Here is a 20789-nt window from a genome sequence, read left to right as displayed (position 1 = left end):
GGGTGTTAGCGAGTAGACGCTTTGAAATCAATTGAACTAAATAACTTAACCCAGTCAATTTCAAAGGGTCTACTCTTAGCTGAATATCGTCCTGTGAGTTTAATGATAGAGGCTGTTTACCTCTTCCTAAACCACTAGAAAATAGAAGTTTGGTATATTTGTATTGAATCTCTATGAAACTGTTTGTAAATTTTATTAGGTAATTAAGTACTTTTTACCTTCCTGAAGCATCCTTATCTTTAGTTACCAAGACCATATGTTTTTTTGCTTCCAGGGGAAAAAATGAAATCTATAATCTGAACTGTTGAAATTTAATAAGCATCCTAATAAGGGTGATAAGAAAATCGATGTTTTCTGTATAATCTTCTTCAGAAGAGCAGAGATAGGTCCCTCTAAATATCTTTATATTTTTAAAAGAATATATTTTTCATTTGCTAAAATGCAGTTTTGAAAGAAATCCTAAAGTTGTGATTGAATTATTCAGATTTTGGACCAAAATACACAAACTTGCTTCATTATTGAAGTGCTCGATGGTTGACTACTTTGCTATATTGCTTCTGCTGTAGATAGCAAGTAGGCAGTTGATATATGTAGGGTGTGCACAAGCCCCATGATTTCATAGACTCATAGAATTGCAGAGTTGGAAGGGATCCTGAGGGTCATCCAGTCCAACCCTCTGTTATGCAGGAGTCTCAACATGTCCATGGCCCTCAAGAAACATAGACAAATATTATATAGGAAAACGTAGAGGTGTATTTTAAAAGAGAAAGAGCTTTTTGGGAGACACTGGTCTGACGCAGGGGTTAGGGTTATTGACACCAAGTTGGAAGGGGGCTGCAATTCACAACATACAGCTGTGCACATCTGGAAGGCATCCATTTGGGGTAGGGATAGGCTGGTTTATCATTAGAATTGTAAAACTGTGTGTGTCAAAGAGATGGGTGGAATAATAATAATAATAATAATAATAGTTGTTGTTGTTGTTTAAATAGATACAAAATTATTCATTACAAAATCCCAGACTGTTTCCAAGTACTCTTCCCTGATTTGTATAGTTAAAGCCATGAAATATCTTTGCAATTTGAACAAATGATGTTACTGGGAAATTTGCCCTAAAGCATTTGTTTCTGTTGGTTTGTTGAACCATTTTTTTCCTTCACCACATGCACAGTCAAAATAAAATATCTGTCTCCATTGACCAATCAAGTGGGGAACAGATCAAAAATATCTCCAGGGCAAAGTCTTTATTTACTTGGCTCATTAATAGGAAAAGATTTCACAAATGTGGGGGGGGGGGGTTGTCAGAAAAAGGTAATTTATAATGCGGATAATTTCTTATAAGTTATTTTATATCAACAACTACTTGACTATGAGCAGTGTTGTTTATTTATATGATTATTTATTGTTGCTGGTATTATTCTCAACTACTAGAGAACTTATTTCTTACTTGATTCTTGTGTAGCTCAAGGCCACAGATCTATGAAACTGGCAGTTCATTAGCCAGACAGGAAGCAATGTGTTTCAAGAAATTCTTAGGTGATCTCTCAAGACTCAGGCTGTGTTTATGCCTATTCCCCTTCAACATTAGTTTCTGATTTGTTCCTGATGTCAGAGATTATACTGCTCCTCTTCCATCACAATAAACTTCTCTTTTTCCTTTGGATTTTGTTGATGCAAGCAAAGTAAGACGTTAAATCCTGGTACAGGCTACATCCTTCAAAGGAATAACATTTCCATCTGCCAACTAGAGTGTCATTGAACTGTTCATCAGAACTCCTCAGAAAGGTGATACAAATCTGTGAAAAGGATTAGATCCATACACTCCTGAATACATCAATCTCTCTACATGCACTCACTTCTCTCCTTTAATCTACTACAAGCAACCTAGTTATTCCGAAATAGCACACAGCAGGCTGTATCTCAGTGTTTCTCCCAAGTCTGAGAAAAGCTTGGACAGGGCGTTAGAAGCTGCGCGTCACAATTTCAGCGGTCGCAACTCCCTCTGAGAGGGAATTCTTGAGGAGATTGTCACAAGTAGTTCTGCCTTTTTTACTGCTGGGTGTAATAGTAGTAAAGAGGTTGCACGTTTGAATGTTTTCCAATTTGGCCACCTGATCCAACACTCAAAAGGACTGACTCTCTAAGACTAAGTTGTTTACAGCTCAGTCGGTAGAGCATGAGATTCAATCTCATGGTTCAAGCCCCTTGTGGGGTGAAAGTTCCCTGCATTTCATGAGGTTGGGCTAGATGATCCTTGTGGTCCCTTCCAACTCTTCTGTTATTGATTGATTGATTGATTGATTGGATCTATATACCACCATTTCATGCAAATCTCTATCTTCTTTAGTCCCCTGTTCGGGATAATTTGAAGAGAGACTGGTTCTAGGGAAGTTCTACTAATGGTACTAATTCATTACTCTGCCACACCTCAACGTATTTTCTCTTGGTTAATGTTACATTGAAACACGTTTTGTTTTTGTTTTTAATAAAACAACAACAACACTGCCTTTCAACCTGATCCTTCATATGTTTATTGGGAAATAAGTCCCCCTGAGCCTACTTCTAGTAAATGGAGTCAAGAAACAGTTTATTCAGACTGCAGATGTGGGATCACATGAACAGTACGTGAGGAAAAAGCATTTACAGGAGTCTAGCATATTGGACAGAAAGCTAGGCTACAAATTGTCCCCCTTGTCGCCTTGTCTGCTTTGTGAATGTCTGCAGAGAATCATAGAATCATAGAGTTGGAAGAGACCACAAGGGCCCCCTGCCAAGCAGGAAACACCATCAGAGCACTCCTGACATATGGTTGTCAAGCCTCTGCTTAAAGACCTCCAAAGAAGGAGACTCCACCACACTCCTTGGCAGCAAATTCCACTGTCGAACAGCTCTTCCATATGTAATCGTGCAGTCTTCCATATGTAGTCTGAAGTGGTACATCCCAGAAACAGTTTTACACCCTCAATCTGCTGCATGTGCGAAGTAGAGTGAATTTGTTGTATATTTCATCCTTAGGTTAGAATCATAGAATTGTAGAGGTGGAAGGGATCCTGAGGGTCATCTAGTCCAATCCTAATGTATGGTTCCCCATCCAATTTGAAATCATACCGGACCCTGCTTAGCTTTGCTTGGCAAATGTGGTAGCAATACAGGTCCTTCTCACATTGGCAGAGTTATATGGAAGCTCTGGACAATGTGGGAGGAGCCACAGAACCGGAGACCCTCCAGGTTATGAATGTGACAAAGCTGACATTAGAGAACCCAAAATTGAGACTTTTCCCCCATGGATCAAGACTTCTTACTGTGGCTGTGGGGGGAAGGAGCCAAACTGTTCTGGTTCCTCCTTCAACATCTTCATTATTGTTTACCTAGGAGCAGGGGAGAATGTTGAAGTGGAGAGGAGAGTCCTCCTTTGCCCCAGCAAAATAGTGGAAAGGATCTTATGCAATAAGCATAACGTAAGAGGGGGCTTTGGTTATAATTAAAACTCTTTGGCTGTAGCTCATTGGTAGGAAACATGGAAAGATCCTAGGTGACATTTACAGTTAGAGCTGACAGGGGGACCTTGTATAAAACTATAGGACAGAGGCAGTCAGCAATGCCCTCCAGATGTTGTAGACTATAAAATCCCATCAGCGCCAGCCAGCACACCAAGCGGTCAAAGATGATAGGAGTTGGAATTCGTAACATCTGGAGGGCACTGCACTGGCTACCCCTGTCCTAGGGGTCAATGCAGACCAGGCTAGAGGAACTGGTGGTGTGACATGTTATAAGGGAACTTCCTATCTTCTTTGGGAAATTGTTTACTTGATTGAAGCTCAGCTACAATTGTTGCTCGCAAGGCCCTTCGGTACACCCAGAGACAAATACCGGTGGGAACATGATATTGTTCCTTCCCTGATCGTGCTGCGTAGGCTTTGAGCAACTCCAAGGTATGATAAAGTAAGACATGGTCTGTCAGGTTTATTGAACAGAAGTTAAAGCGTGTGGAGCATGTGAGAAATTAATAGATGTAGAGCTAACAACAGAATAACTCTTTGCCCATCAGCAAAAAATAAAAACTATGCTTTATGTGCAGCATTATCTAAATTCTCAGCATGGAAAAAATAAATAGATTCTTTTCTCAGCATGGAAGAAATTATATTTATGTCCATTTTGTTTTCTTCCACAGAAACCCAGGTTTCTTTTGGTGGTGGTTGTTTTAAAGAATCTCTTGCATTCTTTGGGGCCAAGCAACACTAAATAAAGTTGGCAAGCTACAGGGGGTTGTTGTCACTAATGGTCTTTTATGAAAAGTTGTGCTAACTTCCACATCCATTTTAATCATTCCTTCTGATGCATTTCTGGCTCTCAGAGAAAAGACTGGTTATATCATAAAACCATGTTGTTCTTAAATGTATCTGTGCTAGCACTGGAGAAGGGTAGCACTGGAGAAGGGTATAGCTAATAGTGCCACAATCATGTCAACTCAGAATCTAACCCCACTGGGTTCAGTCAGTGGGTCTTACTTCAAGGAAAGTGGGCATAGGATTTCATCCTGAGCTGCAAAGCATTAATGGGCTTTTGTGTCACATTAGCATTTACCATTTCCACATTTTCCATATCGTGCCAGTTCTAGGTTTTGAGAGACCCTTGGGTAAGATATTTTCAGGGGAACCTGAGTAATCCCATCTTGTCCTTGCTGCTTTTGATGCATTTACTTGCCTCCTCTCCAATTGGTGCCACCTCCCAGAGAGAGGCAGAGGACAAGGCCTCTTGAGGTTCACTTACTCCCTCCTTGCTCTGTGCACTACTGGCTGAGGCAGCAACAAGAAGAGGAGAAGTCTCCAGGGATAGCTATCAGCAGAGGCAGTTTTGGGGCAGTGCAACAGGTTCCACCACATGGGGCACCGACATTAGAGGGCGCTGCTGGCCTTTACAACTATAATATAGTGAATTGAGCAGAATGGAAAACAAAAGGTGGTGGGGGCACCAAATTTTGGCCTCGCAGAGGGTGCCGCTGAAATTTTAAAGGCCACAGTTAGTGGTCCCCATATTACAGTACAGTGGTACCTCAGGTTACAAACGCTTCAGGTTACAGACTCCGCTAACCCGAATGTAGTAACTCGGGTTAAGAACTTTATCTCAGGATGAGAACAGAAATCGTGCGGTGGAGGCGTGGCAGCAGTGGGAGACCCCATTAGCTAAAGTGGTACTTCAGGTTAAGAACAGTTTCAGCTTAAGAACAGACCTCCAGAATGAATTAAGTTCTAACCAGAGGTACCACTGTATGGGCTTTGGCAGACGCCCAATGATGTGGACCCCTGATGTCATCCCCGTTCCCGTGTTTACTCCTTCTCCAGGGATGGAGGCTTTGATCCAGATCCCTGAGGTGAGGTGAGGTATTTGTCGTTAAACAGCAGAACTGGGGCTATGATAGGGATGGGTAGATTGGTCCATTTCAGTTTCTTTCCTTAACACGTTTTTCCATTATTAAGTTTGGAGTTCCACATTTCCACATTAGTTTGTAATTTAAAAAAAATGTCATGAAAACGAATCAAAGTTTTGGGGGATTTCTTATTTGGGAATTTCAACCTTGCTTAATACAAAATGTGTGCTTAATACACACATTTTTTAATAAGCAACTTTCTGTGGTGCCTTCCTCACTGTGAAATGCCCTGCTTGACCAGTTCTATAGGGACAAAAGTTTTATACTGTGCAATTGCTGCTGCTGCAACATTATTGCTATTTATTATCATTATTTTTGTGGGTCTTTAGAACTCTGCCCTGCAATTAGATTGTTGTTTGTTTGCACAGTTTTAATTTCATTGCCTTGCCATTAAAAGTATCTAGTGGAGTATTTTCTGGGGGGGGGGGAGGAGCGGGACCTAAGGGGCTGCATAGTCTGATAGGTGATTTTTGTCATCCCCCCCCCCCCCCGGGCTGTGCCCCTAGGTATGCCTCTGCAGTTATGACTTAATTCTTAATGACAGGGATCAACCACAGACAGGGAACAAGCTCAGAAACCCTGCTTGCAGTGGTGTCCTGAAATGAACCTTTTCATTTAAGGCCCCTTCAACCCCCCCCCAATATAAAATGATTGAAGGGGCAGGCCCCTGCAAAATTGATGGGCATTGCCATCCAAATGGTAAAAAGTAAAGGTAAAGGACCCGTGGACAGTTAAGTCCAGTCAAAGGCAACTATGGGGTTGTGGCGCTCATCTCGCTTTCAGGCTGAGGGAGCCGCGTTGTATGACTAAACCACTTCTGGCACAACGGGACACCGTAATGAAGCCAGAGTGCACAGAAACACCGTTCACCTTCCCGCCGGAGCGGTACCTATTTATCTACTTGCACGGGCGTGGTTTCAAGCTGCTAGGTTGGGAGGAGCTAGGAATGAGCAACGGGAGCTCACCCCGTCATGGGGATTCAAACAGCCAACCTTCTGATTGGCAAAACCAAGAGGCTCAGTGGTTTAGACCCAGTGGCGTAGCGTGGGTTGTCAGCACCCGGGGCAAGGCAAGTAATTTGCGCCCCCTAACCCGTGGATTTTAGCACTCGAGTCTCTTCCACTAGATTAGCGCGCCCCCCCTCAGATGTTGCGCCCAGTGCGGCTGCCCCCCTGCACCCCCCACGCTACGCCACTGTTTAGACCACAGCGCCACCTGCACCCTCTCATTCAAATGGTATGCATGCTCCATGTCTTGTGATCAATTATTCCCTCCCCCCCCATTTTACTCAAGTTGGTACCCCTGATTTCTTCCATTCAAGTATATGGAAGTCATTCACTCCTATTGGGAAAAGTTAAAAGTGCTACATCTGGGGAGAATTTTGCAGTGAAGGAAAAACTTGCTCACCAACTCAGATACTGAAAAGAACCCTGGAGGGAGCTGCAGTCTTCCCCAGAATCCTTGCAATATACATATTTCCTCCTTCCCTTTATATATGCTCACTTCCTATCACAATGAAGGACATTTTGCTAGAAGTTGATCTATTTTGTATTTAAGCTTCATAGCTTTTAAAAATGATTGTGATATTGTATTAGTACTGCCAAAGGAAAAATTGCCAGGCAGCAGCCTTTATCATATATTTATGCATTTTCCCTCAACTGGTATCTTTTCCCGCTTCCATTGTGTTGACCTAACATGGGGAATACAATTTCACATAATTCTCAAAGTGATAGGCAGCCGTTCCATCAATTACACTTTATCCAAAGACAATACTAAGAAAGAGATTGGAATTTTGCTTCAGTCCACCATGTAATATGAATTTAAAATGTTCAGATTCTGCACCAGGTTCTAATAATGAAGTTAAATATGTGGTACTTACTTAAAAAAGAAATGAGAGCTCAGAATGCTGCAAATCTATTTTTAGACAAGCACTGAAACAGGCACTTTTCCACAGCATACATTTTGCTATAAGTAATAGCCAGTAATGGCTAAGGACCATTCACATGAAGCAGGATGAAGTTTTCTGAGCACTTAGTTCCACATTTGGGTACTGCTGCAACATACAGAACGAGCAATTCCCAAAGATATTATGTAGTTGTAGATCATAAACTTTTAGCTTAAATTAAACATCACAGCTGGTTGCTTTAATGTGATGCATTATAGCACAAATGTTTCAGCAGCTTGAATAAAATGAACCATGCCGCCAGTTCAAAAAGAAGAAAAGAGCGAAGGTCAGTCTGCATGATGCCCAATGACTTGCATCATTTGCTTGCTTGTTTGTTTAGCAACATTGGTGTATCCCACTGAGGTCTGTTTAATGGAAAATAGAAAGTTGCAGTTCAACAGAGAATGTTCAGGTAGAGGTTTCACATACCAAAACGATTCCTCCAGCTGGTTTTCGTTGTTGTCGTTGTTTTACTTTATCAACCCAATGAACAGTCTTATGTAGAAATGGCAAAAATGCCACAGTCAAAACTTTTATTGTAACTTTACATGCTCCATTTCTGACTGTTAATAGGCACTGTAAGTATCATTACAAAATGCAGAACAGCCCTTTGCATCTCTCTACCTTTGCAAATTGAGCTTGCATTATAGGATAAACCATTTGATTCTCCAGGCCTGGGATGGAGAGCCATTTTCAGTCCAAAGGCCCCTTTTCCTCTGGGGCAACTTTCTGAGGTCCACAAACCAATGGTGGGTGGAGCCAGAGGCAAATGAGGATAGAACAACAACTTTCACCTGTGGACAATAAGAACATAAGAAGAGCCTGCAGGATCAGGGGCCCATCTAGTCCAACATCCTGTTCTCGCCGTCACCAGCCAGGTGACGGCAGGAAACCCAAAAACAGGCTTTGAGCATAATACCACTCTTCTCTCCAGTGGTGGACAGCAGCGGAGGAGGAGGAAGCCGTGGCGGCAAGTGACAGCAGAGAAGGCTAGATCTGCCACCTGAGGCAACTAATGGGTGGGCCGGCTCTGCTAGCGGGCCATGCCTGCACCAGGTTTTTCCAGGGATCTTTTGTGAACATCATAGTGGGTCCCAGGACGTGGTTTTTGTAGGTTGTTCCTAGATGTGATTTCCAGATGATCTTTGAAACAATATTTCACAGAAGGATTTTGTGTGCTGAAACTTATTTTCAGTGTTAACTCCTTGAATCACCATAGTTAGGACGTGGAGCTCTTCTCTTTGTGTCATCCAACATATCATGATAGATTACCCTAGTTGGAGAATTTGTGCTCCTGATACTTACTACATCAAAGGAGTGTCATTTCTTGGAATCAGACTTAACCTGCTAAATGAAATGAGAAGTACTGGAGATAGTCCCTGGACATGTAACTATCATGCAGGCAAAACAATTGTGGGGCGGAGTAGGGGAGTTACTCCAATGTGACTCCTTTTCTATAGAAAGAAACTGTAAGTCATAAAAGGGATAAATTGACAGGAGCCTCCACTTACAAATGTTCAGTGAAGCTACAGGTAAACTTAGAATTGTCCAGTAACATCTGTGAGCTTAGTTGAAACAATTTCCCTGCCTCCAAATATGACAGATGACTTAAGAGTTCAGTGCAATATGAAAAACAAAATTTGCTTTTGAGCCTCTGGAACTGTATTGTAATGCAAATTGCATACCGATCCCCACAGATTGTTAAAACTGTAGGTGGTTTCAAAAATTGCAGCACTGAACTACAGATTTTTGGGCTTGTGACAATTAAACCACAGAAGGAAGAATGCTACAGTTCTCCACAGTTGAGAATGAGGTGAAAAGAACACTTAAAATGCAATTCCTATGGAAAAATCTCAAATATAAATATCAATCATTATCACAGGGCTTTTCTTCTTCTTAGCCAATAAATTTTAATACAGGGGTAGAACATTTGCAGAAAATTGTGGCTTTGAAACTACATATATATGTCAGTTGCCCATTTAAACAAGTCATCTGAACTGAGCAAGGGGCAGGGGAAATCAGAACCAGGCATGAAAAGTTATGCACTTAGTATCAACACATGAATTAATAATCATGTGGGAGCACTTTTTTCCTTAAACAATAAATGGAACAAAGGTATTTCTCATAGCTGACTCATTATGAAAGGCAAGAGAATTTAAAATGTGTGTATAACAGACCTTAAGGTAAAGGTAAAGGGACTCCTGACCATTAGGTCCAGTCGTGGCCGACTCTGGGGTTGCAGCGCTCATCTCGCTTTATTGGCCGAGGGAGCCGGCGTACAGCTTCCAGGTCATGTGGCCAGCATGACTAAGCTGCTTCTGGCGAACCAGAGCAACGCACAGAAATGCCGTTTACCTTCCCGCCGGAGCAGTTCCTATTTATCTACTTGCACTTTGACGTGCTTTCGAAATGCTAGGTTGGTAGGAGCAGGGACCAAGCAACGGGAGCTCACCCCGTTGCAGGGATTCGAACCGCTGACCTTAAACTATGCCTAAGGTGGTTCACACCATGTCAAAGGAACAATACATTTAACAATCCAAAAACCTATCATGAAGAATTACAAATAATTATTAGAATGTTGGTCTAGAACCTGGGAGATCAAGGTTCAAATCCCCATGGGGCTATGAGGTTAACTGGTGACCCAGTCACTGCCGCTCACGGGCCTGCTGTGGAAAGTCAATGAGGAAGAGGAGAACCATGTATGCAATACACAAAGCTTTCGAAAAAATGTCTTTGGGGTTTGTTTGTTTTAACAATATCTGAAACATACCATAGTTGCCCTAAAATATTTTGTTCATGACTTTATGCCAAACCACGAGCATTCCTGCATGCTCCTTGACTTTGGACCAGACCCTTTAGGAGTTTCTGTAAGAAGCATTGGCTTGAATCCTTTATATGCAAATCTAATGTGAAATAGAGCAAAAGGTCCTTGGAATGAACATTTGATTGCTGGGGCCCCAGGGACACACAGCATCTGCCAGTGCTTTTTAAAAATGTGAAAATGTAAACAAAAATTGTGCATATGTTTAAAATCGGTTATTTTGTCCTTGCAACTTTCATGCTTACAGAAATGTTCTAATTAGAGGGGTTGGGGGTGATCTCAAAGGGTTCATCACTTTGGTTCAAGAACTGGGCAAAGTTTAATTCAGGATCCATTTTAACTAAGCTTGTTTTCTCATCTGTATTATTCACAGCTGGACATAACACCGCTGTCTGTTCCTCCCCTCTTCTGAAACCGGGCATGCTAAGCCCGCCAAATGAGTTTCTGTATTTCAGCTCCCCAGATAATTTTTGTTTTTATCTCCATCACTGCAAAAGTTTGCTCTTTACCAAACATAATTAAACCTCTCAGTGAGTTGCTCTTGTAGAGCAAGAACCAAATCCTCTTATGCTGAAAGGGGATTGCACTTCCAGGATGCACACAAACATTTCAAACTTGGAGCTGAGCTGAAACGATATCCAGTGACTTTTTTGCCCATAGGCAAGAGCCCTTTCCCCTCATTGGAAGAGCCATTGTGGTGCCAGTCACAGCCCCACCCTCCCCCAGCAGTGACCAAAGTAAGGTGTAATGAAACAAACTCAAGCAGACAACAGGTTCAGGTTCAAAATGGCCACAGCTTTATTCATTACAGATGTAGGTGGATTTTTGGCTCAGGCATTGGGTGTGTATCTATTTTAGCCTCCTGCCAGAGGGCTGAAACTTTTCAGGGATGTGCCAAGGATTATGGCCTCCACAAGATGCTGATCTACTGAGGTGGCCATCCTAAGGCCACTGCTGGAAGCTCTATGGTCCGTCTGTCCCCAAGTTTGGCTTCTGAACAGACAGAGACTTCCACCAAGACTCCTCTAATGGGGTACCCTGTCTATGCTGCTGGTTCTGGTCAGGATAACACACCACATCAGCTAAAAGCTTGAAGACTAGGACTCAACCCAATGTGATGATTCACTATGGGGAAGGCAAAACCTTTAGGCCGGCCGATTTGGCTACAGGGAATTTCCTTCCCAGCTCCGAATATGACAACCATTGGCAACCATAGCAAGGTCATGAAACGCAAGAGATCAAATCATGGTTAAATAGATGAAAACCTAAGGAATACACAATGTTAAAACAGCAGTCTGGAAAGGAGGTATGTTTAAAATACACAATAAATAATTGACCAGGAATGTAATAAACAGTTAATGTTAAAGGAGAGAGAGAGGGTTTGCTCTTCTGCTGACCGTTCTGCAGGAGCCACAATATGTCACAATATGCAACCAATGCCTGGTCAGCCAGCAAGGTGATTCTGATTCACCAATTTAAATCCCCACCCCCTGGCAGGCAGATTCGCTCTGCTGTCCAGCCAATCAGGGAAAATTCCCAAATGGCCAGCCAGACATCTGGGATGTGGCTGCCTGTGATGGTGGCCGAACCTACAGGGCTGCAAATGCTGCCCACCCAAGGAAGAAGTAAGCGGCCATTTTTATATGGCCATTTCACATGTATGTAGAATGAATGTGTAGAGGGAGTAGCAGGATTGTAAATGCAAAATATGGTGGAATTCAATGTCAGACGTTCCATCTGCATAAGAGTTTCACCTTGCTTGATAAAACAGTCCCTTTGCTCTTCCCCCAGTGTGCTGCTGTTGGGATTCCCTCAACCACCCCAAACCAAATTGGGGTGTGTTAGAGAGGGGGAGAATGACCTGTTTTGCACAGGGCCTCCACTGATGGTGCTTGTTAGGTTACTCCAACCCACTGTCCCTACCCCTTAGCTTCATGTGTGCACATGGTCTATGCAATTACTGAATTCTCATAGGCTTTGTGCACTACTGGGGGACCTTGCTTTCTGAAGAGTCCTAGATCATGCATGCAGCTTCTGCATGTGGGGGGCCCATATCCACAGAAATTTTCAACAGATAGGGCTAAACTGTGTTTTTTATTAGTGGTGTTCTTTGTGTTTGTATGTGAGTCTTCTAATAAAAAGATTTCTGCTTCTGAGCAGGGTGCAGGGTATCTAAGCAACCCATGAGACAGTGCATTTCATTGTTAATTTCATTGTACACAGGTTGTACATTGACAATAAAGGTGTTATTATTATGAGTTGCATGAGTGGAACAGAGTGCCACTCATGCAAAAGAACCTCACTTTCCTCTCTTCCCTCCTCCAGTTTCCTGCACACCTTCAGCATCTTCTCTGGAGTGTTGTCATACCCTCTGGAGCAGATTTTGGGAGCATCCACTCACACATCATAATGTAATATTGTAGCATTAATACAGGCATGTTTTTAAACTGGCCTGGTAGCCATAGGAAGCCTTCAGTGAGGATGAGACAGATGATTCTGTCCCTATTCTGCCAGCCTGGTTGGTTTCCATGCTAGGTGCAGAAAAAATAAAGTTTATTTCCCCACAACCACCACAGAAATGTAGCAAGCCTGCAGAGGGAGATGGATCATTCCATCTTTCCTACATCCATCTGCTTTGTAGAAGGCATTTTCCCCCACTAGCCTGACGAAAGGTCGTATGTTGCGTTAATAATACTTCCATTTAATATATTTGTTACTGAATCATAGGAAAATGTTTGAGGGAGAGCACATGACTAAACTCAGCAGAATTTCTGTGTGTCCTGGGAACACTTATGCATTTTTCATGCATGTTCCGTCCATCCATCATTGTAATTATCCCGTTTTGGTATCACTTGTACTTGTGGCCTTTCTGATAGACTTTCATAGAAATCTGTCATTACTTTTGCATGAACAACACTCTTTGGTACCATCAAGTTAATAATACGCTGGACATTCATAGGCATGAAACTCAGTGCCAGTCTGCCTCTGATAATGAAAAAGATGCACAGCCTTTACTATATATATATATATATATATATATATATATATATATATATATATATATTTGCACATATTTCAAAGCTAAAGGTTGAATCCTATGGCCTGTGGTCCATTCTTAGTTAACTCTCAAGCAGTGCTGCTTGTTTCAACCAAGGCTACCCCAAAATAATGGGGTATGGATAGCCATCTGTGTTTCTGTCTTTTCCACTTTGCCTTTGAGAATAAATATGCTGGCTCTTTGACCTTAGCAAAGGATTTAAGTACAAAATCACATTTTGTTCAGGAACTCTTATATCTAATCCTACACTGAATCAGTCCACTAGCAGTAAGTGTTACCTCTTTCATTAGTAGTTGTAAAAACATAAGTGAATAATATCTTAATATATTAACTATATTTAGCCCAGGCAGAAAATGAAAGTGAACATGTAATTAACTGCTATAATCTAATGCAAATAAAGATTGCCTGGATAACTTCAGGTTATATTTTAGCAGCATTGTGTCAGAATAATCTATTTCAATAAGTGTTTATTATCATCATCATTACATATTTGTTAAGATGAAAATATGGACACATGTTTTTATGTTAAATGAGAGAGATGCATCTAAAAGGTCCAGTTGCTGGGATCTCAAGGACCATGACTCTCAACTAATTAAATAATGCTTAAGCTATTAATCACCTGCCTCTTAATTAATTTGTCAATTGATTAAATTTAAGCCATTTTGGAAATTGCAGCATCTTCAGTATAGGTATTTTTGGTATACTGAATGAATTGTTAAGTCCTCTCTATGCAATTTTCATCACGGGGCGGGGGAGAGTGGAGTTCTGCCTCCTTACAAGTTTTCTGCTGACCTCACCACATCTAGTCTCTCCATCTTGGGGAGAACGTCAATAAAGGGGAACCTGCTGTCTGAATGTAGGCTCTCCCTGTGATTGAGAACCCTTTGGGTTCAGCCATTCCCAATTATGGAGAGAAACTGTAGACCATGTGTGTATTGTAGGCTTCACTTTCCAGACATCCTTCCAACCTTATCCATGGATGGCAGGTGCAATGCCCTTACCTGTGGGAGTGGGGCACAGCTCAGCTATTAGAGTTTCATGGAGGAGGACACCTAAGAAGGACTTGAAAGGTAACAGGATGCTGGACCAGATAGGCCTTGGTTCTGATCCAGCAGGATTCTGTTCTAATAAGAAAGAGTAAGGAATAGATTGGAAAAGAAGCCGAGTGCTTGAAAGTGCTGTTAAATGAGCTGAGGACTCTGCTTAGATAAGAGTACAAAGGGAAGGGAGACAGGATCATCTGGCTAGAGGAGTAATTGACTGTTTATGATAGGCTGCTGGCTGATTGCGTTTTAGATATGGCAATCCTACTTCGGTATTTTGTTGGCTGGGGTTTAATGAACTGGTGTTGGCAGAAACCACTGTTTCCCAAGTTCAGATGCAACAACAAAGTCCTGGGAATGGTAGCTTCATATCTCCCCACCTCATGTGTCAAGGGGAGGGGTGGAATGGGCCAGCCCAAGCTCATCCCTCCTTGTTCATGCAACAATAAACCATACACTAATAGAAAGCTAGATCTGTCTTTTGAGGGCTATTTTTTTTACCCACAGGCCAATGTTTCCCGGTTGAATGTTGTTAAAATTAACAGTGTTTTGCTTGCCATACATTTAGTGCTCTCATGTCCTAGTGCTTAGAAAGACAGAATGGATGGACGTAAATTTTAATGAAAACTTCCATTTTCTTTCGCTCTCCTTCATAATTGAGCTTACCGCGTCTTGATATCCTCCCGTCTCTGAGCTAGGTAGGCAGTAAAATATTGGAAGCACAGAACAGTGAGATTTAATTAATGTCAAGAGCCATCAATAAACATTAGTTGCAATTGGAATAAGCTTAGTGTAATGATTTCTACAATCTAACTGACTAATGCACCTGCCACTAAAATCTATCTGGAAAGTGACTGGCACTGGCCTCACTAACATTGCAGTCAGAGATTTGTACCAAATGGCCAAAAAGGCTTACGGACCCAGCACACCACTTTGGCTAATGTCATTAACAACATTACCTCTGCTAGTAATGCATTTATTTATGTAGCTGGGAACATTGATGTTCCACCTTTTCCACTGAGTTTTCTAAGCAACAAAGGCTTCAGCTACGATCTATCTTTCTATCTTTAGGCCTGATGAACACCCCCCCCCCCCCCAGGGAAAAATTATTTGAAGAGTTTGGGGAGGAACTTAACATTATTGGTTTTCTTTCACCCCTTTCTTTTAACCATATTAATGCCATCAGTTATTGAGCAGCTAACATATGATTAGGGACAACCTCTGGGACAACCTCTGACACCAGAAAATGATACCCCACACCCAAATTTTATTACATTTTATTGTTGTTATTTGTTATGATGTAGTGTGGTATAGTGGTTAAGAGCGGTAGTCTCGTAATCTGGTGAACTGGGTTCGCGTCTCAGCTCCTCCACATGCAGCTGCTGGGTGACCTTGGGCTAGTCATACTTCTTTGAAGTCTCTCAGCCCCACTCTCCTCACAGAGTGTTTGTTGTGGGGGAGGAAGGGAAAGAATGTTAGCCGCTTTGACACTCCTTCGGGTAGTGATAAAGCGGGATATCAAATTCAAACTCTTCTTATTACATTTATATCCCACCTTTCCTCCTGTTGCTTGGAGGATATACGTACATGGTTCTGCCTTCTTTCCCCCATATCACACCTGTATGCACATATCTACCTTCTTGCTCATTTGTGGGTTGTTGTTGTTTTTTGTCATACCTTGATGGTTGTGACCTCTTCATCAAACACTTTATTATGATTTGAACTTCTTTGCTAAGCATCCAGGCAGAAAAGTGCTTATGACTATATCTGTACTCTTGTAACATATGCATTGCATATGGATTTTTGCCTCTTTTTAGCCTGCCCTTTCTAATCTAGCACTTTATTTCCACTATGATGATGTTTCGTATTGCCTTTTTGAGTTCCAGGTATCCAACACAATTTAATAAAAATTGCTTCTGCTTTCCATCTCTTCAGAGCTATGATTCAGTAATTACAAAACACTGCAAGTCATATTCAGTATTAGGTCAACTCCTGGCATGCTTCCCCTTCCCCTCTCTCATACCTCTTCTATTAAATATCGGTCCTTCAGTCACCTGGAACAAGTATAGCAACGTCCATTCAATCATTCTGAAGTATGGTTGTGTGAAGGTGCAATGTTCTCATCATCAACAAAACAAAACTCTGCTTTAATGTAATGCATAATGTTGATACCTAACCCAGCGCAGACCCATGGAAATCGACAGACTTAAGTAATTTGTGTCCATGGATTTCAGTTGGTGTACGCTGACTGTGACTTAATTAGTTATTGTCCAATAATATGTCCTACAGTTTCTATCAATGTGATCTGCTCAATATTCTGAATGAAACAATAGAGGAAAATTAAGAACATCATTTCAGATAAGCTCCTGTAACTAAAAGTGCAACTCATCAAACAGATTAAAACTGATTTGTCTGACTGAAAATATTACCACAATTAATTGATCAGTAGTTCAATGTATTTACAAAAAAACAAACAAAACACAGTTGGATGTCTCTGTTAGAAACCACACCACATTTCCAAGGCTCATAAGTCAATGGTAAAGTGCATACTTTGTATACAAAGTGTTCCAAGTTCAGTCCCTGGAATCTCCAGATAGGGCTGGGGAAGGGTTTCCTGTCTGAAACCCTGGAGAGCTATTCTGAGCTCAGTGGGCCAGCTATTACACCGTTAGGAAAAGCAGCACAGTCCCCAGGAGGATCTGATGCTATACCTTTCTTTCATTTACTCTGTGCCCTACCCGAATTTGGACTAGGCACATAAACAACAGATATAGGAAGATCCTTATGTGTATAATGATTTAGAGGTGTAAGCAGCTCTTTAAATGCACCCTTGTTTTCTTATGTTCCTGGTGTATTTTGTTTCCTGTGTTATCTTCTTGCTTGATACACCTAAACTTAGGGAGTAATTTCAAAATAGATTCCTCATCAGAAATGTGTGTGTGTGTTTAGGAAATGTTGAATAAAATCATGTTCAGGTAGAAGCCATTACCCATGAATATAAATAGTAAAGGAAGTCTTTCATGTATAATGCATCATAGAGAGCAGCTGCTGCTATTTATAATGGTCATAATGAGAGGCAGGCAGTCCCATCCTAGGGTACTCTGATACCAATAGCCACTCTGCCAAAGCTACACCAGCATTACTTGATATACATATATGTAATCCTGTGTTCTGCCAGGAGCAAAGCAGAAAGCAAATTAATACAAGCAAGCCCAAGGGTTACTACAGCAATAGCAACGCCAATGACTGCTCTCATATATAACATGTCTGAGATCACACACCGTTGTGTTCCTATTGTACCTGTTCAGGGAACACTCCAGCTATCAAATGGCAATGGCAAGGAAGCCACGATGATGATTGGTCATTGAACCCCTTCTGTGTACTCTTCCTCGTACAATGTACATGTGTATTCCCATGAGGAGCCCAAGGTACCTATCTTTAGACAGGGACAGAGAAGAGAGAATTACCATCCCCAGTAGCCAGCCATCTCTATAAATCCATTTGGAGGAGGCCAGCATGTAAGACTCAAAGGCCACAGGCCCACCACGAGAAGGGTTCAAGTTTTGTTGAAATACCAAGGATTCAACAGAGATAATGTTCTCTACAGCAGGTGCTGGGAAAGACTTCTGCCTGATACCTTGTAGCATCACTTCCAGTTATAATAGACCAGACATGGGGAACCTGTTCCTCTCCAGATATTGCTGGATCTCAGTGTCCTTCGTGGCTGGCCAACATGGTCAGTGGTCAGAGATGACAGACTCTCTCTCTCTTGGGGATTTTTCATGTTGGTACAGTGTGTTTGGTGTTTTCTGTCTTTCTGACACATATACATGAATGATCTCCCCCAGCAATTTCTAGATCAACTCTGTATCCCCAAATGGAAACCAGAGTCAGAGGTCATACATTTTCTATTACTGGGGAATGATCAGGAGCTCACCAAGTTAGTGGCTAAATATCTCTATTTGGTTTTTTGTCGTCAAAATACACTGCAGACGTCTGATCTCCCTGGAGACCAAGAGATATGATGCTAGACTGCTCTGCCTCCTTTCTTTTAGCAAATGTTTTGTGCCACCGGGGAAGTGGTAATTCTGTATTGATTTGTTTTGGATGTTGTATGTCATGCAAATAAAGGTTTTACGATACGATATACATGAATGTGAGTTTCTCTGTTGTTTGTGATACAAACCACATTCGTGAAATCTGGTTATGGTGAACTGGATATTAGCTAGTCTCATCTACAGCCCATCTCTGTCCATGTGTTGTCATTATACTGTCCAGCTAGTGTTGACGATTGGCCTTTTGGTTGTACTGGAGATGGGTAGATATTAGTGATTTGCCATCCTAGCCAACTCAAATATTTGCTGCAAGTAAATAGGATTAAAAGATCACGCTTCCTTCTAAAGATGATTCCAGTGTGAGTCTCTAGCACAGAGCTTTACAAACTGTGTGTTGCAACACATTAGTGTGTCAGCTGCAGTGTATAGGTGGGTCATGTGACCACTCCCTGCACTTCTCCCAGGGATGGAAAGGGGTTAGTTCAGGGGTCAGCAAACTTTTTCAGCAGGGGGCTGGTCCACTGTCCCTCAGACCTTGTGGGGGGCCGGACTATGTTTTTTTTTTGGGGGGGGGGAATGGACAAATTCCTATGCCCCACAAATAACCCAGAGATGCATTTTAAATAAAAGCACACATTCTACTCATGTAAAAAGACGCTGATTCCCAGACCATCCGCGGGCTGGATTTAGAAGGTGATTGGGCCGGATCCGGCCCCCAGGCCTTAGTTTGCCTACCCATGGGTTAGTTTAACCTCCGGTTTGCTAGTAAAACTGAATTGCTGTGCTGTGAAATGATGCAGGTATAAAAAGTGTGTCACCAACATGAAAAGTTTGGAAAGCACACTCCTAAACATGTTGACTTGGATGCACATCTAACAAACACTGAACTGTAATTGTACAAGCTGCAAAATACAAACTTCTTGGCATTTAGAATAGTGATTCCCAAAATCTGTACCACAATAAAAGCTGAAGTGTGCCTTGAAAAATCAAGATACTTTGTAGATGCATCTGCCATTCAGTGCTTTGGAGAGAAGGAATGTTGCTGTTTTAAGAGACGATTGAGGAACAGTTTTTGAGTAAAGTGTGAAACTTTTGGTTTTAATCTATGAACCCACAAAAAATGTGCCTCAAGATGCTGGTTCACATGTGCTCTAATTTTGGGGGGAGGGGGGGACCTGTTTTAGGATGTTATGAAGCTTAGCATTTTATTAGCCATTGATTGATACAGGGCCTGTTGCAGAAAATTATATTTGCAGGCCAAATTGTCACTTTTATGAAGTTCATTTATGCCAGGGAAATGTTTTATGACTTTGTTTAGAACCCATGATACTACTCAATATTTCAGATAACCAGCACATGCCCTGTAAACTTGTTGCTGCAATTTTGTATTCAGTAGTTAATAATTTAACAAGCCAAAGCTACAAAAGTGACAAGGCTTAACACATAAGAAGAGGTGTGTGTGTGTGTGTGTGTGTTTAACAAAAACAATAGCCTGTAGTTGAAAATTTCACAATAGTGCTAATAAACCAATTACAGTGGTACCTGGGGTTACATACGCTTCAGGTTACATACGCTTCAGGTTACAGACTCCGCTAACCCAGAAATATTACCTCGGGTTAAGAACTTTGCTTCAGGATGAGAACAGAAACCGTGGAGCAGTGGTGCAGCAGCAGCAGGAGGCCCCATTAGCTAAAGTGGTGCTTCAGGTTAAGAACAGTTTCAGGTTAAGAACAGACCTCCAGAACGAATTAAGTTCTTAACCCGAGGTACCACTGTATCAGATATGAAGATATGATATTAGATATGAAGGTGCTCCCTGTTCTTGGTGAACAAATCTGCTTCCCTTATTGTGGTCTCGAGATTTACAGCAGCCACACAGTTCTTCCTCCTCCTGTGGACAGAGCCGTAAACCCAGCACTCTTCATGGTTCACCAAGAGCAGAGAGGTTGTGGGAGCTGGAGAGAGTTCTGAGGGCCAGATAGGAGAGGCATGGAGGGCCTCAGACCTGAGGTTCCCCATCCCTGGTGTAGAATTACTTTCTTCTGTCTTTCCCTAATTCCCTGCCATTCAGTATCCTTTGGATGACAGAAGCTGAGGGTTGATCGAAGGGAAGGAATCTGCTGAACTGGATTTGGAACAAGCAGACAGAAAAGATAGCTCTGAAAACAAGAGTCATGAATGTGCTCTGTTGGTCTGACAAGAACTGGAAGATGGTCTGGAAGCATTTATAGGTCAGTAAGGAAAGCAGGAGTTTAGGGTAAAACTCAGGGTACCAAGGACAACTCATAGTTATCTGCATTTTCCATTTATTTCATTTTTTTAATGCATCAAAATATGCTTGCATTGTATATTTTTGAGAGAAAATGTGTTTCAAAATGTGTGTTTTGAAAGAATGAACTAAAAATAGAGAGTTTGCATTCAAATGGAACTATTTGACAT

General features: G+C 41.7%; 1 protein-coding gene across 8 annotated transcripts in view; it reads left to right on the top strand.

Moving 5' to 3' along the window:
• CCSER1 (coiled-coil serine rich protein 1) overlaps nt 1-20789 on the top strand; it is a 709135-nt gene that overhangs the window by 392628 nt on the left and 295718 nt on the right. The gene's annotated exons all lie outside the window — the stretch shown is intronic.

The sequence above is a fragment of the Podarcis filfolensis genome, assembly GCF_964270895.1.
Source record: "Podarcis filfolensis genome assembly, chromosome: 9".
Taxonomy (NCBI): domain Eukaryota; kingdom Metazoa; phylum Chordata; class Lepidosauria; order Squamata; family Lacertidae; genus Podarcis; species Podarcis filfolensis.
The sequence above is the reverse complement of the archived record's forward strand: the minus strand, read 5'-3'. Positions and strand labels throughout refer to the sequence as shown.